The sequence below is a fragment of the Ursus arctos genome, unplaced genomic scaffold, assembly GCF_023065955.2.
Source record: "Ursus arctos isolate Adak ecotype North America unplaced genomic scaffold, UrsArc2.0 scaffold_12, whole genome shotgun sequence".
Lineage (NCBI taxonomy): Eukaryota > Metazoa > Chordata > Mammalia > Carnivora > Ursidae > Ursus > Ursus arctos.
Window position 1 is genome coordinate 31,208,600 of NW_026622786.1, and position 19,865 is coordinate 31,228,464.

The 19,865-nt window shown below is 41.8% G+C and overlaps 1 long non-coding RNA gene across 1 annotated transcript in view; it reads left to right on the forward strand.

Annotated features, from left to right (window-relative positions):
• LOC113254423 (uncharacterized) overlaps window positions 1–19,865 on the forward strand; it is a 46,873-nt gene that overhangs the window by 22,034 nt on the left and 4,974 nt on the right. The window contains exons 3-5 of the long non-coding RNA XR_003315789.3: window positions 6,363–6,527; window positions 12,049–12,276; window positions 17,593–17,724. This is a non-coding gene — a long non-coding RNA (uncharacterized LOC113254423). The remainder of the gene's footprint in view (window positions 1–6,362; window positions 6,528–12,048; window positions 12,277–17,592; window positions 17,725–19,865) is intronic.

Consider the following 19,865-nt stretch of genomic DNA (forward strand, 5'->3'; position numbering starts at 1 on the left):
GCATAGGAATGATAGGTAAAATATTAAATATATATGCAACTCTGTAACCTAAAACAAAAAAGGAAAGTTTTTGTGAATTAGAAATAGGAAGGAAAACTCAGTGGTTAGCAGGGACTAAAACTGCACTGCCCATGGGGAGCCAAGAGTGGAAAAGGCCACCAGGCCTGGAGTCTTAACACCAACTGGGATCTGGGACCCAAAACCTCCCACCTGAAGCAGGAAGCTCAAACCTCTTTGCCTGCTTGTGAACAGGAACAAAAATCACTTTGCCCATTACCCAAGTATACAACCAGAAGTGTACCATTTGCTGTGCCCAACCAAATTATTATTTATTTATTTATTTATTTTTATTTATAATGATTTTTTATTTTATTATGTTAGTCACCATAAGTACATCCCCGGTTTCCGATGCAAGGCTCGATGATTCATTAGTTGTGTATAACACCCAGTGCACCATGCAATACGTGCCCTCCTTGCTACCCATCACCGGCCTATCCCATTCCCCCACCCCCCTCCCCTCTCCAAATTATTATTTAAAAGTAAGGATGGACCACATCTTCTTTATCCATTCATCTGTTGAGGGCACCTCGACTCCTTCCACAGTTGGCTATTGTGGACATTGCTGCTATGAACATTAGGGTGCATGTGCCCCTTCTTTTCACTACATCTGTATCTTTGGAGTAAATACCCAGTAGTGCAGTTGCTGGGTCATGGGGTGGCTCTATTTTTAACTTTTTGAGGAAACTCCATACTGTTTTCTAAAGTGGCTGTACCAACTTGCATTCCCACCAACAATGTAAGAGGGTTCCCCTTTCTCCACATCCTCTCCAACATTTGTTGTTTCCTGCCTTATTAATTTTTGCCATTCTAACTGGTGTAAGGTGCTATCTCAATGTGGTTTTGATGGCAGAAAGGATGAATACCCACCATTTGCATTGACATGGATGCAACTGGAGGGGATTATGCTAAGTGAAATAAGTCAAGCAGAGAAAGACAATTATCATATGGTTTCACTTATATGTGGAACATAAGGAATAGCATAGAGGACATTAGAAGAGGGAAGGGAAAAATGAAGGGGGGGAAGTCAGAGGGGGAGACGAAACATGATAAACTATGGACTCTGGGATACAAACTGAGGGTTTCAGGGTGGGGATGGGTTGGCCCGGTGATGGGTATTAAGGAGGGCACATATTATAATGAGTACTGGGTGTTATACGCAAACAGTGAATCATGGAACACTACATCAAAAACTAATGAAGTACTGTGTGGTGACTAACATAACATACTAAATTTTTTTTTAAAAAAGTAAGGATGAAATAATGGTATTTTCAGACAGACAAGGACTCTGGAAATTTATTTTTTTGTTTGTTTAAAGATTTTATTTTTAAGTAATCTCTACACCCAGTGTGGGGCTTGAACTCACAACCCCAGGACCAATCAGCCAGGCGCCCCAAGGACTCTTGAAATTTAAAACCCTCAGATTCTCACAAATCCAAATCAGTAGTACAATAATATAACTGTAATACCACTAATTTTTGCACTTAAAACAAGTTGGAACTAAAATTCTAGACAATTACATGAGCTTTAGTTGGGGTGGAAGTGTGGGTAGTTCTGAGGAAAGTTACATGTTCAAAAAGTTTTGTCTTATGGGGTGGATGGGTGGCTCAGCTGGTTAAGTGTCCAACTCTTGACTCAGCTCAGGTCTTCATCTTAGGGTCATAAGTTTAAGTCCCATGTTGGGCTCCATGCTGGATTTGGAGCCTACAAAAAAAGGAGGGAAGGAGGGAGGGAGGGAAGGAGGGAGGAGGGAAAGAAGGAAAGAAAAAAAGTTTTGTCTTGTAAATTGTAAGTACCTATGTAGAATTTTAAAGGATATGGACTGTGTTTCTGACTGATGTCTTGAAGTCTATGGCACCAGCTCATACTAAGGAGACATAAGATTGAGGAAACATTGAGCGGAATCATTTTCCATCAGCAACAAAACGTTGGAAACAGAACTGTGACTTCAGATCTATAGAGAAGCTAAAGCTAAATTACCATCAGCAGAGCAGATTTTGAGCCAACAGTATGAAAGGCCTAGAGCAAGGCATTGTGGGTCACTGAGGTGACATGTTGCAGCTTAGGTAACTCAAAGTCAAACATGCCTTTTAGTAGACTAAGGCAGCAGTTCTCAAACTTTCTTTTTTTTTTAAGACCCCTGTACACTTAAAATAATTTTGACACTCCAAAGAGCTTTTGTTTTTGTGGGTTATATAGAGATTGATATTTGCCATACTAGAAATTAAAACAGAAAATTTGACATTTTCCATATTAGAAATTAAAACAGAAACTTTAAAAACTCAGTAGTATGCAAGGGCACATTCCATTCAGTGTGAAAGTAATGATGTCATCACATGTCATGTATCCTCTGAAAAACTCTTCTGTAAATATGTGAGAGAATGAGAGAGGAAAATATGGTAAAGTCTTGATGTTGTTATGAGAATAGATTTGGCCTCACAGACCCCCCTGAAATGGTCTAGGATCTCCCCAGAGGTCCTCAGACCTATTTTGAGAACTGCTGTTCTAAAGGGTAGAATATACCATATATTCTTTCAATCTTAACTTGTATGTCAGGTCCACCTCCATCTGATTAAGCCCCAGATGTGTTTTCTGCTCTTGCGCTTTTCTGAGCTCACAGAACTCATTGCCAGAAACACACTTGGCATTAATTTAGACCACCCGTGATAGGCTTGTTTTGTTCCATAATTTGATTTTTTTAATAGATATGTGTCTTCTCTCTTCAATTTGAATCAGAACAAGGGCAAGACAAACATATATTCTTTCTTTTTTTCCTAAAGAAATTAATATGGAATACTATGAAGTCAGTAAGAATGAATAGTGATTATAATGGCTCTGAATTTATAAATTAGTTGTAGCTGTAATGCTACTCTTATAATGATTAGAAAATTATTTTATTAGGCAAAAGGGATCACACTAGATCTGGTCCTTCTGTATTACTGAGGGTCAATAATGTTTGAGTGCAACCACTGTCCAAGTCCAGAAATGTGGATCTTCTAAGTTCCTAACTTCTCATTTCCATCTAACTGGCCAATAATTCCTGTCGATTCTATTTTGGAATGCTGTCCCCTGAAGGGCCCCATCCTTCTCGTTCCTACCATCCCTACATCAGTGGTGTCTCCACCACTTCTTATCTAGAGTATAGGGATGGCTTACTTATTGGGCTCTCTGGGCCTGCCCTTATCTCTTCTGGGTCCAGCACACATGCTACTCAGGCACTGGAGTTATTTTCCTGAAAAAGTATTTGACTTCGGCATAGTTCTGGTGTAAAAATCACCCATGACAACCAGTTTTCCTCTTGCTGGGTGCCACAATACAGCACATTTTACTTACCTAACGCAGTTGGCTGAAGAGCAGTTTTCAGAGTGGATGCGGCGGTCCCATGTGGCCCCAGGGCTGACAGCCAGGAGGAAGAACACCTCATTACATAGTCAGAGGACTGAAACTACCTGGGAAACAGAGACTACTTGGCAGAAAACAATTTCTGAGTCCTTTAAAGTGATCTGGAAGAGCGGATTGCTCCAGCTGCTGCAGATTATGTTAAACTGCTTTTTTCTTTTCTTTCTTTCTTTCTTTTTTTTTTTTCCCTCAGACTTACTCTATACTTTCACTTTGTCTCTGGAAGAATTTAGTCTAGTACCTACCACAAAAGGCACATCAGTGTTGCTCAACGGGGGCAGGTTTGTCCCCAGGAGACATTTATAGTGGTCACACCAGGGGGGCAGGTGCTACTGGCATCTAGAGCATAGAGGCCTGGGACGCTGCTAAACATCCTGCAACACACAGGCCGAAGAATTATGTGGCCCCCAGTGTCAATAGTGTGAGGTTGAGAGACCCCCAAGGTACACAGAACGCGAACACTACGGTGTAGCTTTAAAAATGTATGTAATACTTTCTTTATATACCTCTCCGAAATACCTTAATAACTTACATAACCATCTGCAACCATTTGCTTGATTTGAGTCAGCTTCTCACATGCCTACAGAATAAAGCACAGACTCTGACACAATGTTCAAGACCCCTCCAAGTTTGCTCCTGCTTCCACTGGCTGCACCTTGCTTCGTGTACCGCTCTGTGCATTAGGCTACTCGGCATTCAACTGCTCAGTTCCCTGCAGTGCCACACCATTTCACACCTTCGTGTGGGTTCTTCTCTGACTAGACTACTCTTTCTTCTTACCAGCCAATTTCTATTCATTCTTAAGGACCCAGCCCCAATAAAGCCTTCTCTGATACCCTCTTCTCTTCCAAGCACACTTGTCTCTCAAACAGGCTGTTCCTATTTTTGTCTAGTACTTGCTTATTTGTCTGCCTCTCCTACTACCCTGTGAATTTTTAAATATTTTATATTAATTTGAATTGACGGAAGTTAGCACTGGGCCTGGCACATGGTAGGTGCTCAAAATTACGTTCCAAGTATATGTATGTAGGTGCTTCTGTGTGTGTATACACAGGCACGAGCACATACAGGCGCGCGCACACACATTTGGCATTTTGACGAAGAGAATGGCTGGCTGAAGATAGATTTCATCACCCTTCCTATGCAAGATAATTCCTCCCAGACCTTGCAAAGTCCAAGCTCAGTGTAGTCTGCTTAAGACCCTCTGTCCCCCTCTCTCTGCCCCTCCCTCCACTTGAGAGCACTCTCTCTTTTCTTTCTCTCTCCCAAATAAATAAATAAATCTTTTTTAAAAAGCCAGAGGTAAGCGGATCATGTGCAGAACCCAATTCTGTTTGAATCCAGAATTAATCTGGAATATATATATTATGTATAGATCTCACACAATGGAGATCTACCACAGTCAAAAATATATTACTACATGAGGGGCGCCTGGGTGGCACAGCGGTTAAGCGTCTGCCTTCGGCTCAGGGCGTGATCCCGGCATTGTGGGATCGAGCCCCACATCAGGCTCCTCCGCTGAGAGCCTGCTTCTTCCTCTCCCACTCCCTCTGCTTGTGTTCCCTCCTCACTGGCTGTCTCTATCTCTGTCAAATAAATAAATAAATAAAATCTTTAAAAAATATATATTACTACATGAGTCTTATTAATTTTTAAGTAATTACCTATGGTTTCTTTTGGACTGAATCTGATTCCCCTCTGCTTCTTTGTCGTTGTTGTAGAGGATAAAGAAAAGCTTTACACTTGGATGTTCATTGAAGTCTTGGTAAAAGAAGGGAGAGGAAAATATTACCTAATATCAAGCATTTTTAAAGAAACTACTATTGGAGATGAGCAACTATAATTCTAGTTTTCAAAAGGAAAAAAGGTGGGTTCTCCAGACTGTGATGTGAAAGCCAAAGATTTAGTTTGAGAATTTGGAGCCTCAGATTGGGGAACACATTGACATTGAAGGTTTGTCACAGGCCATACAGGGTTCTTAGGTTGAAGGTTTGAATCTCTACAGCATCAGAATGAATTGAGAGGCCCAGAGTACAGACTCCGTACTAATTAAGTACAACTATTGTACTTCTGCTAAGGGGTTTCCATGACCCAGACAGATCAACAGAAAAGGAGCTTTTGTGACTCAACAGATGATCAGGGTAGATAAAGCTAGATTATAAATGGAAAAGGAAACCCAGTAAAACTATAGCATCAAAGGAAAGAGGATGCCCGGTTGGAAAGCTTTGAAGTACCAACACATACCTCTGTTTTGTAAAAATGCATCCAGGGACTGCAAACACAAGCCCTTCTTAGTCACTGTGGACTCGGAAACCAATGGATTTAAGGACAGGTGGAAAGTCACAGTTTGTTGGTAAAGAGACGAGCTTCTCTATTTGAAAGCATTAGAGCAGAAAACAGTATGTAGGGCTTTAAAGAGTGACATCAAGACCAAAGAGTGGCAATCACAGACAGGCGTTTGGAATTTGGGCTCAACATAAGAAAATATTCTATCGTAGCCATAAGAAAATATTCTATCATAGCTATAGAAGGAAATTACCTCCCTTAGTGAACAGTGAGCAACCTGTGGCTGGAAATGCTCAGAGAGGCTGCGCAGGGGTGTTGAGGTGAGTTTTGAGCATCAGATGGGCAGACCACTCAGCAGATACCAGCGGAGCCCTACCACATGCGAGGAACTCCTCTGCCTTTGTGGTTCCTTTGGCTCTTGAAGTCTTAGGTTTAGATGATCCCAGTTTACATGGAATCTTGACCATTCTCACCCTCAGTTATTTTGCCCTTCATCATCTCGTACTCTTGATCGTCGGCCATGCCTCCTACAGTTGGTGGGGACCTGTGAAGCCACAGTATACAATTTTATTTTATTTATTTATTTACTTACTTTTCGGTTTTATTTATTTATTTGACAGAGAAAGAGCACAAGCAGGCAGAGCAGCAGGCAGAGGGGCAGCAGGCAGAGGGCGAGGAGGAAGCAGACTCCCAGCTGAGAGAGAACCTGATGTGGGACTGGATCCCAGGACCCTGGGATCCTGACCTGAGCTGAAGACAGACGCATAACCGACTGCGCCACCCAGGTGCCCCTAAAATTTTATATTGTACATATATAAATATTTAATAGCTAAAACTGAGAGAATGCCCCTGGGGAGAGGGAAAAGGAGGTATCTCCCCGTCAGCTCCTGGTAGGCTCCTGATGGCACCATGAGATAGCAGCCAAGAGTGTGAACTTTGTGTCAGAACTACTTAAATTTCAGAGCCTCAGTTTCCTCCTCTGTAAAACAAGAATGATAATACCTCATAGATTATTGTGTCTATAAGTTGCTTAGCTTAGTGCTGGTGTAGACTCTTGCTTAGCCTCATGGAGGCTTATTAGGCTCTGCATAGATTCTGCCTAGGCTCTTACTTAATTAACAGTAAGAGTAGACAGTAAATGCTCAATAAATGGTGATTCTCGGTAGAAAGACCAACACAAGGGTGGTAGCAGTAGTAGTAGTTATAGTAGTAGAAGCTGCTAAATGAGGACTTAAAACATATATCCCAAGCATAAAATCAGGGAAATAGGTTTTATGCTTGTCCTCATTTTGCTTTATGGCAATTAGACTTGTGGATCAAGACTTACAATGTTCCTCCCTTTTAAGAATGAGCAAATCTGGGTGCCTGGGTGACTCAGTTGGTTAAGCGTGCAACTCTTGATTTTGGCTCAGGTCTTGATCTCAGAGTTGTGGAATCGAGCCCTGCATTGGGCTCTGAGCTCAGTGAGGAATCTGCTTGTCCCTCTCCCTCTGCTCCCCCGCCCCGCTCTCTCACTCTAAAATAAAGAAATAAATGAAATCTTTTTTTAAAAAATGAGCAGAGCAAACTAATACCCTGACATTTTATTTTTTATTATTATTTTTTAGAGGGGGAGGGCAGGGGGAGAGGGCAAGAGAGAATCTTAAGCAGGCTCCACACCCAGCACAAAGCCTGACTCGGGGCTCAGTCTCACAACCCTGAGTTTATGACCTGAGCCAAAATCAAGAGCTGGCTGTGTAACCAAATGAGCCACCCAGCTGCCTCAACCCTGACATTTTAGAAAGCAGATTTGATCTCCATGACTTTTGCGCTCTTTTCTCTGAGAAGGATATTGGAAGGATAAGGTGAAAACAATAGGGAGGCTCAGAAATCCCAGTTTACCTAGAACAGTGCCAGTTTACACCTGTTTGGGGAGTTAATTATTAAAACCCCTTTTCACTCCCAAAATTGTCATGGTTCAGGGGACAAACCATATGGTCACTCTAAACACAGCACTCACCGCTCTTAATCATAGTCATTTAAACTTAGACCAAACTGCACAGACTCTGGACAAATTGTATACAATTAGTATTTTTGAAAAAAGTGACTCTCACTTTAAGTGATTGCGCCTCACTCTCCTGGGCATGGATAAGTGGCCCATCAAAATCGTCCAAATGGGACCATTTGCAAAGAATTTTCCTATTTCCCTGAGTATCTGGAATGTGAAGTTGACACCATTCTTTCCTGTAGTAATCTGTGTTATAAATAGTATTTATCGTCTATCCCTCTGAGAGCCTAGTGAAAAATGAGTGGGGGCTGGAGGAGCCCAGGTGACACTCTCTTTGCATACAGAAGATTTAGCACAAAGATCTCCCCAGGCTTTCTTCCCACGTGTGGACAGGAAGGTGAAGGAAAGAGCAGTGCCACAGCCGGCCTACAGTTGGAGTGGGTTGGGAGAGGCCTCCTTTGGCATCAGCTGCTCCGCACTCCCCAGATCAAATGTCAGCTGCCAGGACCAACTGGTGCCTCCTGGAGGTCTTTAAAAAATGATTTTCCAGCTGTGAAAGGCTGTGCTATTGTTCGGCTGCTTGGCCACCTTCTCTCTGGCTGGCCCACTGGCAGCAGCCACGCAGGGCAGCCAGAATGAGTCAAATCAAAGGGTCAACAATACAGCAGCCGCCCAGCCACCATCCCTCCTCTCTCAGCTGTCTGATGTCAGATCATCAAAGGCCCTGCATATGGCCCTGTTCTTGCTCATCATTCACCTCACAGGCCTCTAGAATTTTCACAAGTCAGAGGAGGCGCCAGGAGAAAATTTGCGGCCCCTGAGGGTGCCCTAGGGGTGGTTAATAGCCAGGGAGGGTGACAAGAAAGGGGGAAGTTTAGTGTGCTGTGGTTCCCAATTGTTTGGCTAACAGCCGGAGGTTGACCTTGAGCTTGCGTCTGCCACATGGCAGAGGCACCAGCCGGGCAGCATGTTCTGAGGGATCAGGAATAATGGAACTTGAAAATGCAAATGGTCTTAATGAATACTTCTCCCCTCCCACTCTCCCCCCCACCCCACCCCACCCCAGAGTTCTGTGTGCACGAAGAAACATTTCTCAGCTTATAGGGGAAAGTCACCTCTTGCTCTAAAATCTGTTAGTATAGTAGAGACCCACTGTCTGAGCCTTACAAGCTTGAGTTTCCTGGATCCTAGGGAAGCACGAGGTGCCTTGTGTCATGACTTGATCCCAGCCCAGGGCAGTGGCCAAATGAGACTAGAGACAAAGAGCCTTTTATGAGAATGATTATCTGGTTTTTAAAAAGGTGACTAGTGGCTGGCGGTGGACTCACCTGACACTGGCAGTGGGCCTGTGTATGAGACTTGTCAGCTGTGCGTGTTCCCAGGGCTGGTTCATAGCCTTGCTCTGGGCCCACAACAGAGGACAGCGCGCGGGGGCAGAAGGGAGGGGCCGATTACAGGAATGTCTGCTGCTCCGCCTGTCACTGCCTCAGCACAAGGCCTCCTTCCTTCCAAAATGCAGCCTGGGAGAGAATCCAGGGGCTTGCCTTGCAACACTTCGATGCTGTTCCTGGATAACCAGATTAGTCTGCTCTGTATCAGGCAGCCAATCTTGTGAGATCCGTTCTTGGCCTTAAAAATCTAAGCCCCAGCAGCTTTGGGCAGCATAATCAACATTTAAGAAAAAAGCTTACTCCTTCTTATTTCCCCTATCTGAATTCTGATCCTGGTGTGTGGCTAAATTTCCTGTACCCCCAAAGGGTTTGCCCGTAAACAGGGAAGCTCTATGTATAGAATAAAATATGTAAGACAGACCAGGTCTATGAAAGTAAATGCAGACTGTTGTAATTTTGATCTCAGTATCTCCCAAAGTTATCAAAAGTGTTTTGTAAACTGTAAAGTAATATACACATGTAAGCGGTTGTTGCTATGGTTATTTTATTTTATAAAATGCCTTTTTTAAAAAAATGCCAAAGTGGTTTCTCTTGTAGAATTGGTTGTATGAGAAACATCAGACAAACACAGAAAGCTCTAGCTTGGTCACCTGGCAGTTGGTCAAAAGCTGTTTCCAAGGGTCACCCTTGTACAGTATTCTTTGCCTCGTACAGTATAAAGGTGGATTAGAGGCGTACTCATCTTAAAAATGGGCTCTAGAAACAAAACCAGTTTGGAACAAATTATTTTTAAAATGTGATACATTTTTAAATAGTAAGATATACAAACTGAATTAATTAATGGGAAGCTATTATTAGATGTAGGGTATTGCACCATTCATTAACTACTGTGTTCTCATAAACAAGCCCTATCTAGGATGGCTTATTTATAGGCTCTTACAGCTTGCATAAAGAAAGAAAAAAATCAAACTGGGGGCTCTTTGAATATAGCCGAGTGCTGAAAATCTCATTTACCGTTACTTTTTAAATCTACATATCTTTTTTCAAATGCTTAAGTTATTTTTACTGAACAGTAAGCTTAGGCGATGAGCCTGGATTTATACAGTTGTTCTCAGAATGGGCTTTGAAAGCATCATGTGGTGATTTTTTCAAAAAGAAAAAACTTGGTTATGGAGCCATAGACCATTGTCCTGAAGGAAAAGAAATCAGTCAGTGTTTCTGTAAAGGTGGCTAACCCACAGGCAGAAACAACTGCTCAGGATATTTTGCAAATTTACATTTACATTTGTTGATTCCATATTAAACTGAATAACCAGGCACATAGAAGGTAAAACCCTCTTTTAATTAACCCTCTTGGTGTGGGCCCATGTGATTAAATATGACGGAGCTGCTCCTGGGGTTTCTGCTACTGAAAATACTAACAATAATCATTTGTTTTGTTTTTATATTTAAACACATTATTGCATAGCTTGGTGCAGAGATAATTACCAATTTTATCTCCTGTGTTTTTCTAATGTTCATTAATAACAATAAAGGGTTGTAGGTTAAAAACTCATTTAATTGCCTTTATGTTAATGACATTATGAATAGCCTTAGCTACAAGATTCTAATTCTGTCCAGTATCCTCTTTCTCAGTGGAGCCCCAGGAGGGCTGCTCATTTTATCAGCATTACTGATTCAGAGTTTTTCCTTGCAGGTGGGTTTTTGTACATAATCAGAATTAATGCACAACACATTTTGCAAGGAATGGAGTAGAAGCACTTGGAATAAGTAATTAACTAGAGTGCCCAAGGAAATATGCCCGAGCATTTTTTTAGCATATTCATAAAACATTAAGAACAGTCATAAACACGGTAGAAACAATTTCCTGGTAATGTGCTTTTAGACTATTTTCTGGTTCCTTTTTTTTTTTTTTTAATTTCTCACATAGGGGAAAAAATTTTTTTTTTTAGCTGAAAATCCCAGGGATGCAGGTAAAATGCCCAGTGTGTGGCACTTTGGGATTAGCTGTGCTTCCGTGCTGCTGCAACCATGTGGGCAGTCTGGGTGCCATTTCCTTTCTCTTCCCCTGCTCCCATCTCTGTCCCATAATTTATCAGGCAGAAAAAGGAGTGAATGCAGCTTGCAGCATCCCAGGAGATGTGGTTCCCCACCTATTCCCAATCTCTAGCATTAACCTCTTGGCATGGGAGAGAATGCCCACGAAGGAGGAGGGGGCAAGAAGCAAAGCACTATTGTGGCTGCTGTGGTGTCCCACGCAGACCACCTCCTCACCCCTTACACTGACACACCCATCCCTCTAGCTCTTGATGGCTGATGGCCCAGCTGAGTCACTCTTCCCAGGTCATCAAGGTCCTGTCCTTGCCCCTACCCCCAGGCATCCTGCATCCAATGACAGGTCAGGAGAATTTAAGGGTCTGGCCTCCCCTTTCTTCAAGGTAGGATAATTCAGAAGGCCATTCTGACATCAGAGCACCCTGGGGGGATTTGGCTGAGGCCTTTGTCCTGCATCCCTCATTCTTCCTCACAGATGTTGTTCTGGAGAGCCCTCCCCAATCCACCTCTTCTACACACATCTCAAAGTCTATTTCCTGGAAACCCGACCCACAACAGGTAAGCTCTGGTGATCAACTGACCCATGCCCATGCTGTCTGGTGCACCCTGAAGACGCAGACACTCCCGGGCCTCTTTGACCTTGGTATCCTTTTATGTACTTTGGGCATAGAGCTTGGCCCCCTGAATTGGTACCAGGAGCAGGGTGAGGATTCACTCCCCTCACATTGAGCAGGCATCACGTGAGCTAAGGTATATGAAAATGTTTTTAAAACCACAGACCGCAGAGTTGGATGGCTGAGTTCAGATGGTGGCTGTGGTTTTTGGACAAGTTTCTTTTTTTTTTTTTAAAGATTTTATTTATTTATTTGACAGAGATAGAGACACCCAGCGAGAGAGGGAACACAAGCAGGGGGAGTGGGAGAGGAAGAAGCAGGCTCATAGCGGAGGAGCCTGACGTGGGGCTCGATCCTATAACGCCGGGATAATGCCCTGAGCCGAAAGCAGATACTTAACCGCTGTACCACCCAGGCGCCCCTGAACAAGTTTCTTAACATCATTGAACATCAGTTTCTCATCGGGAAAGTGGAGCTAATGGCACAGGTAATGTTCGTATGGTGCTTCCCCAGTCCCTACTAGCTAGTAGAGCTCAGTGGATGCAGTGGCTCACTTTTTCCCCTTCTCCAGCTTCGTACCACTCTTTATATGGAGAGTATGATTTTGTGTGTTTTTTGGTAGAGGTCAAAATATCAATTAATTAATCAATTAATTAATATTTTAAATTCCAGTAAGTTAACACACAGTATTATATTAGTTTCAGGTGTATGGAGACTATGATTTTTGAATGCTGAAAATAATCTTCACTATCAGCCAGACCAGTTTCTTCAAGATTGAGGTTTAAAATAGCCCTGGCTCTCATGGAGTTCAGCACACAGTCTGAAGGGGAGCCCACAGAAGATGGTGGCACGGGACCCAGCGCAAAGCTCTTGATCAAAGGGAGAGTGAGAATATGCATAAGATCCCAGGTGACTTAGAGCAAGGCCACATTTATTTCTTCCAAATACTGGTAAGGAGAAATAGACAATTCCTTTTTAGTAAAATTATCAAAAAACTCAAGTCCTATCCAAAGACTATTTTATGGTGGTACCCAATGCTAATAACATCTCACAGTGAAGTCAAAATGTCTGGTGATTTAAAAAATAGAGGACTTTCTTTCTGATGGCATCATAACTTGGAAGCACAACTCCCTCGGTCTTAAAATTAAAGATATGGGCTTTGAAAGCCCAGTTTAAGAGATGTGGAAGTAATCACTATGCAAAACAATGTCACATCAGATTTTGGTTAATCTCACTGTTCAAAATGCATTGAGTACAAGAATATTACTTCCTTGTAATACTATAGATTTGTATAACACAAAATTTTTTCAAATGCTTTTACACTTATTTGACTTCACAACATCTCAGTGGAGTGGATATTTCAGCACCATTTGCCAGAAGATAAGACTTAACTTCTTTAAGGAACCTGTCCAAATGCCAAAAGTTCTCTTGACAGTAGAGCTGAGTCTAGACTTTTTGCTACCCAAAATCTTGTTCTTGGGCTAGCAATGTCAGCATCACCTGGGATTTGTTAGAGATGCAATCTCTCAAGCCCCACCCAGATGTACTGAATCAGAATCTTTTTTTTTTTTTGAAAGATTTTATTTATTTTTTTAGAGAGAGATAGAGAGCACAAACAGGGGGAGGGGCAGAGGCAAAGAGAGAATTCCAAGCAGAGAATCCGTGCTGAGTGCAGAGTCCGATGTAGGGCTTGATCTCAGGAACCCCGAGATCATGACCTGAACTGAAATCAAGAGTCGGACACTTAAATAACCAACCCACCCAGGCGCCCCTAGAATCTGTCTTTTAACAAAGTCCCTGTAAATTTGTGTGCATAGAAAGTTTTGACAGCACTGTCTCCTCCCACTGTTTCACTCTCTCAAATCCACTCACCTCTACAGTCTAGAATATTAGCCCCATGAGGGGAAGGCCTGCATCTGGCTTGTCCATCATGGTACCCTTCGCGCTTGCACAGTGCCTGAGCCCAAGTAGGCATTCCATTAGACACATCCATAGCTGCATCAGTGGGTAGTTTGGCCTGCCAACCAGTTACCATCTATATCCCTTCCTAGAGGGAACGGGCTAATTTTCCATGTTCCTAAAGGTCCACCATCAGCACAAAGGTATTTACCTTGTTCATCTGAAAAAGGTTGAAGTCATGCTTAAAAGATCACCCGAAGCCTGTGGTTTGCAATCCTGTTTCTCAGCCCACAAAACCAGTGCCTATAGGGAGGGGGAACATTGTGCTGTGTCATTATTTAAATGAAAGCAACATAAATGAAGAGAAAGGCCTATTTATATCAAGTGCTACTAATTAAATGAGAAATAATGGGCCATGCTGAGAAAGGATACAGTCGGAGAGAGTAAGAAAAAGTTCCTGCCAGCAAAGACTAGCAGACAATGGGACAGTTTTCCTAGTGGGATAATTATGACTCCTGGAGAAGATTGTCCGAGGCAAGATGAGATAAGTACCAGGAAAGTATAATGTGCTTCCAACCCTATTATCAATGATGCTTTCAGGCACCAGCTCCGGGTCACAGATTTTGAATACACTAAATGCTTAATTCAGTGCTGCCCTTTCACCTGAAATATCTCGGGGTAAGAGAAAAATGTGTGCACCAGTCCAGTACTCCCTGATTTAACTCTTCACTGAAAATACTGTAGGAATAAATGACAGGGGAGGATATTAGAGCCCCCACTTTGCTCTCCCACCCAGAAACTGATTTCCATTTCAAACAGTTGATAGAACCACAATGTGGTCATCAAAAAGCTTGTGAAGATGCTCTTCCAACCCCTGCCTTACTTTTTTTTCCAAGATCACTCTGAAAAAGTATTTTAGAAGCAGGAGATTGGTGGCATAGAGGTGAAAGTCTCCTATTCAGAAAATCAATGCAGATTGAGGTATCATAAGATGTTGATTTATAGGCTGCTGCGTTGAAAACGACTTGCTTTCTCGTTAGTCAGACCTGGTTGATGGCTATGATAAAAAATAAGACAAATAATTTAAAACAAATACAAAGTAAAAACAAGACAAATAATTTAAGATATGCAGAGTATACTTGACTTTCTATTTGTCCTTGGAAGATTTGAGGCCTAAGTGAAGAGAGAGTCACAGAGAAGTCAAAAGACTGCAAGGCACAGATGCCACAGAGCAATGCCCTTAAGAGCTCAGGCTCTGGGACAGAACAACCTGGGTTTAAATCCAGGTGGACCCCAATCTTTCTGGCACCTCACAGGTCCTCTGTTCCTCACTTGTAAGGTGCAACTAACAATCGAAGCTACCTCTGTGGTGGGTGGGAGGGATAAATGACATAGTTCCATTCCATAAGTGGAGTATACATTGCCTGGCCGAGTTGGGCTCTAGGTAAATGTTACCTGCTTTTTCTATGCAAACAAATAGCTTCTATTTGAAAATATTTCCGATTTTATATATACTTATCATATACTTTTTATGGGATTGAAGCAGTGAGGATTGAGAAAAGTTATCTAGAGCCTATTTCTTGCCTTCAGTGAGCTTACAGACTAGCTGGAAAGATGATGAGGGAACATGAAACTATTAAGGAAAATGAGAGAACTAGATGAAAGTTAAATGAGAGACGGTGGGCAGAGGAGGAGAGAGGTGAGGGTTGGGGAAGTGTGGGAGAGATTAAAGGTCTGAGCAGAGGTGAAAGGCTTCAAGGAGAAATAAACTGGACTGTGGCAGGACTCTGGTGGACATGGGGATGTTGAAAAGTTGGTGAGCTGTATGGCCATGAACTTATACTAGATCTGCTATTGAACTACCCTGGTAATCTGACAAGTTCTACTAGGGAGTCCCTCTGGTGAACACTTGGTGGCTTGTTGTTATGACAACCTATAAATTATATTCTTGGTGGCTCTTGGACAAAAGATCCATTCATCCATGTTTATTGAGCATGTAATATATGCTAGGCATAGGGGATATAGATATGAACAAGACAAACCATGCCCCTATCTTTATGGAATTCATATTCTACTGGTGGAGGTACAAAATAAGCCCATAAATCTATAATATGAGTAGAGATTAAACAGGGCAAGGACCAGGGAAGGATGGCGGGTGGCAATTTTAGGTAGAGTGGCTGGGAAGGCCTCTTTGAGGTACAACCTATGAGCACAGGCCTGAAGAGCGAGGAAGAGTATTCCAGGTAGGGAGATAAGCGGGTGCAGAGGCTCCAAAGTCAGATTACACTTCCTACTTGGAAAGAAGGCTTGTGCCACCATAAAGGAGTGAACGTGGCCATTCGAGTGCTGTGTAGATTTCTGCCATAGTACTCCAGTATGTCTGCCCAAATGGCACATTAATGAGCAAAGTAAAGTTCAGAATCATTGATCAGACTTCCAAAAGTAAGTTAAAAAATTGAGTTGAAGCAATACTAGTGATGCAATTGGCATTTGCAAGCTGATGAACTCATTTTTCTTAAGAACACCAGGAAGTTTAAGATGTGTCTGATTGCTTAGGCTATAGTTCAAACTACGGCCTTAGTTTGAATTATTTTCCATCTTTCTACTTGCTAAAACCCCAGTGATGATTAGTATATAGTAAAATTACTTTGTTTAGTGAAAATTCACGAGACAGGTATGTTTCTGGATAAGAGTAAATGAGTAACATTGTGCGCTGGAACCTTCATCTTGGGACTTCCCCCCGAATAAAGCCATATTATTGTCTAACACCAATAATTCAAGTGACAATGTGTTGTTGCAGGTCTGTTAACCTGAAATCTTGAACTAAATCTGTCAAAAGTTTTATTTTTTTTGCAAACTGGCTAAAACGTTTAGTGGCAGGGGGAAAAAATGCCAGGGAAGCATTATGTTAAGAAACCTTTGTTTCAACACGAAGAAAGAGTTGTTTTTAATAATTTCTGCCAACAGTCTGGTAACATATTCCAATTTTGATTTGCCCATTTCCTTAAACAGTGCTGATAAAAATGTAGACATCTAACATGCAAACAATCATACTTCAACTCCCTCACTACAGGGAGAGAATAATTATTGATACGTATGTATAAATGGTATGTTCTTCAAATTCTTGATTCCTTAACCTTTCCGTGCGAAAGACTCTTGGGACACTATTGAGGAAAAAGTGGTTTTTTCCTTCCAGATGGATTTGTTGGCTACGGCAATATTTTTAGTTATGCCAATAAAATGAAAGGGAGACAGAAAATCAGGCAACTGCCGGAGTGGTTAGTGTGGGACTATTACCAAGGCAGAAATGAGGCCAAAGAGATGATAAATGTGTACCTCTCACCCACTCCATCAGCTGAAGCCTGACCTGGATCTTCCTTTCCATCTGAGCTCCAAGCAAGCCACCATTTTTCACAGCAGCCCTTAATAGTGGACATTAACTTAGCCCTCCCCAGAAGGGCTGACCTGCAGTCTACACTCGGTGCTTCTCCAAACTGTAATCACCTGCTCAGTCCGTAATTTTATCAAATAGCATGCACCTTTTTCAGCCACTTATTGGCCAATTAAGTCAAGTTCTCACTGAGGGGGTCCAGCTGGCTTCAAGTTATCTAAGATGAATTGATTGAAGACATTCTGCAATCTATGAACCCAGTTTAATGATCTAGGTGATAATACTTGTAATTCTTCTCAGTCAGGGGAATTTGCTGCAGCTGTTGTCGGCAAATCCATGTTCTGATACACTCAAGTACCAGAAAAGCAGTAATCTGCCCTCGGAGTTCCATAGCGATGGCTGCCTTGTGGAAAGGCAAAGTTCAAATTCATTCGGCATTGCCTAGTGGAGACAGTCTTTCCATCGATGTGTTTTTACTTCATTCCATTGTAAATGTTTTGTTTTTTTTTTAAGGTAGAATGTGGGAAGAATACATTATTGATAATACTTCATCAAGAACAGTGAATTGCAAATTAAATGCATTGAACACAAAATGCAATAAACAGCACCTCAAATGTTTTGAGATACAAAAAGCACTGCTTTAAGGTAAGAACATGATATTTTCTAAAATGTTGGGGTGGGGCTCCAAGCATGAAAGTCATTATTTTTATATGAAGTGTTTCATGGAAGTCAGAAATACTAAGGGTTTGTGCTCCCATCCCCTGGATTCAGGGCTATTGAAGTGATAATGAAGAAGTGTCAGACAGTGACACAGGCCTTCTGTGTATCTCCAAACACTTTTCTGCAAAGTGACATATTTTTAAAAAGTAATCATTAAATAATTTGCTTGCTTGCTTTCCTATCTGTGCATTGGTTCCCTGAGCCGCTGAAATGTTAATTCTCCTCCCTATGAAGCAAATACTGTAAATAACACTCCGAAGGTTTTTCCGGGTGTTGCAAATTCAGAATACTTAGGAACATCTTTCCTACAGTGGTCTGTGAAGTTTATGTTTACAAACTGAAAAGCTGGTTTTGATTTTCTTACGAAAGTGGCAGCTGTGATATTAATTTACGCTGTGCTGAGGAGCTGCCGACCCTCTGTTTCTGGAGAGTAGGTTCCTTTCACTGAGAGGCATAATTGAACTTGGCTTTGGGGATGTGTGACTTGTTGGGAAAGGCTGGTGATTTTGATAAGATTTTAAATTCTTGCAGTGATGCAGGAAAAAGAATGGATGGGGAAGGATGTATCTTCAAGTACAGTGTAGGCTTTGGTGGGGAAAAGTTATGGGTCCATAGCCATACTCTAAGTTTAAGGGTCCAGAATTCCTTTCTACCAAGTAAAGAGCAAGAAACAAGGAGTGACCTTTTTCTTTCATTTTTGTAACCAGGACAAGACAAGGCCAGGCAGAGCTTTGGGGTCTGGTATGAAACAAACTGAGTTTTCTCTGGGAACAATATACCTGATTATTCAAAGAACTCTTCTCTGCATTTTTTTTTTTTTGCCTCTGTATTCACACACACCCTCCCCCATTGTTGATGGGTTAACCCAACTTAAAATGTTCTAACTACTGTAAATAAAAATCTGATCCAAGTGGGATTAATTGTAATAATTAATAATCACTTGCCACATGCCAGACCCTGGTTCTAAGAACTCTACATAATGTAAAACTCAGTTAATTCTCACAACAACTTATGAGGTCAATGCTATTACCTTCATTTTACAGATGAGGCAACAGAAGAACAGAAAAGTTAAGTAACTTGCACAAAGTCAGAGCCAGAGTTTGAACCAAGTAGGTTGGATGTAGTGCCCATGTGATTACTGACTACATACTGCCTCTCTGACTTCTCATAGGCCCAAAGCTTGAGCATATCTCTGTTTTAGCTTTCCAGCCTGTTCCCATGATATCTCCACAGAGAAAGAATTACAGAAGAGCAAAAGGACAACTGATGTCACAACTAGCAGAAACCAAGTGCTTGTCTTCAGGAGGCCTTACTCCGGATGTATTACTCAGGGCCTATCTAACCTCCAAAGAGCTCGAAGCACTTCAGAAATGTACTTGAGTCATCAGTATGTTAGCAAAGTGTTAGAAGAGGAAATAGCTTGCTCTTTTTTTTTTTTTTAACAGATCAACACAAAAAGTGAAATGTCACGTTGACCTTGAACTCATTTCTCCCAGATCTTAGCCTGATTTCTCCTTTGGACCCATTTTATGTCATTAAAACCTGGATTAACATGACCCTTTCTATATATATTCAGATTATTCTTGGGAACAAAGAAGTTCTTTTATCTAAATTGGCACTGTTATAGCTGTTGAAAAAAATTAGGTCTTACTGGGGAGGAGGGTGAGGGTGATGGGGTAACTGGGTAATGACATTAAGGAGGGCACATGATGTAGTGAGCACTGGGTGTTATATAAGACTAATGAATCACTGAACTCTACCTCTGAAACTAATAATACATTACATGTTAATTGAATTTAAATTTAAAAATTTTTTTTAAGGATTTTATTTATTTTTTTGACAGAGAGAGGGAGAGAGAACAAGCAGGGGGAATGGCAAGCAGAGGGAGAGAGAGAAGCAAGCTCTTTCTGAGCAAGGAGCCTGTTGCGGGGCTCGATCCCAGGACTCTGGGATCATGACCTGGGCTGAAGGCAGCCAATTAACTGACTGAGCCACCCAGGCGCTCCTAAATTTAAAAATTTTTTTAAAAATTAGGTCTTACTATGCAGGTGAAGATCTGGTATGGG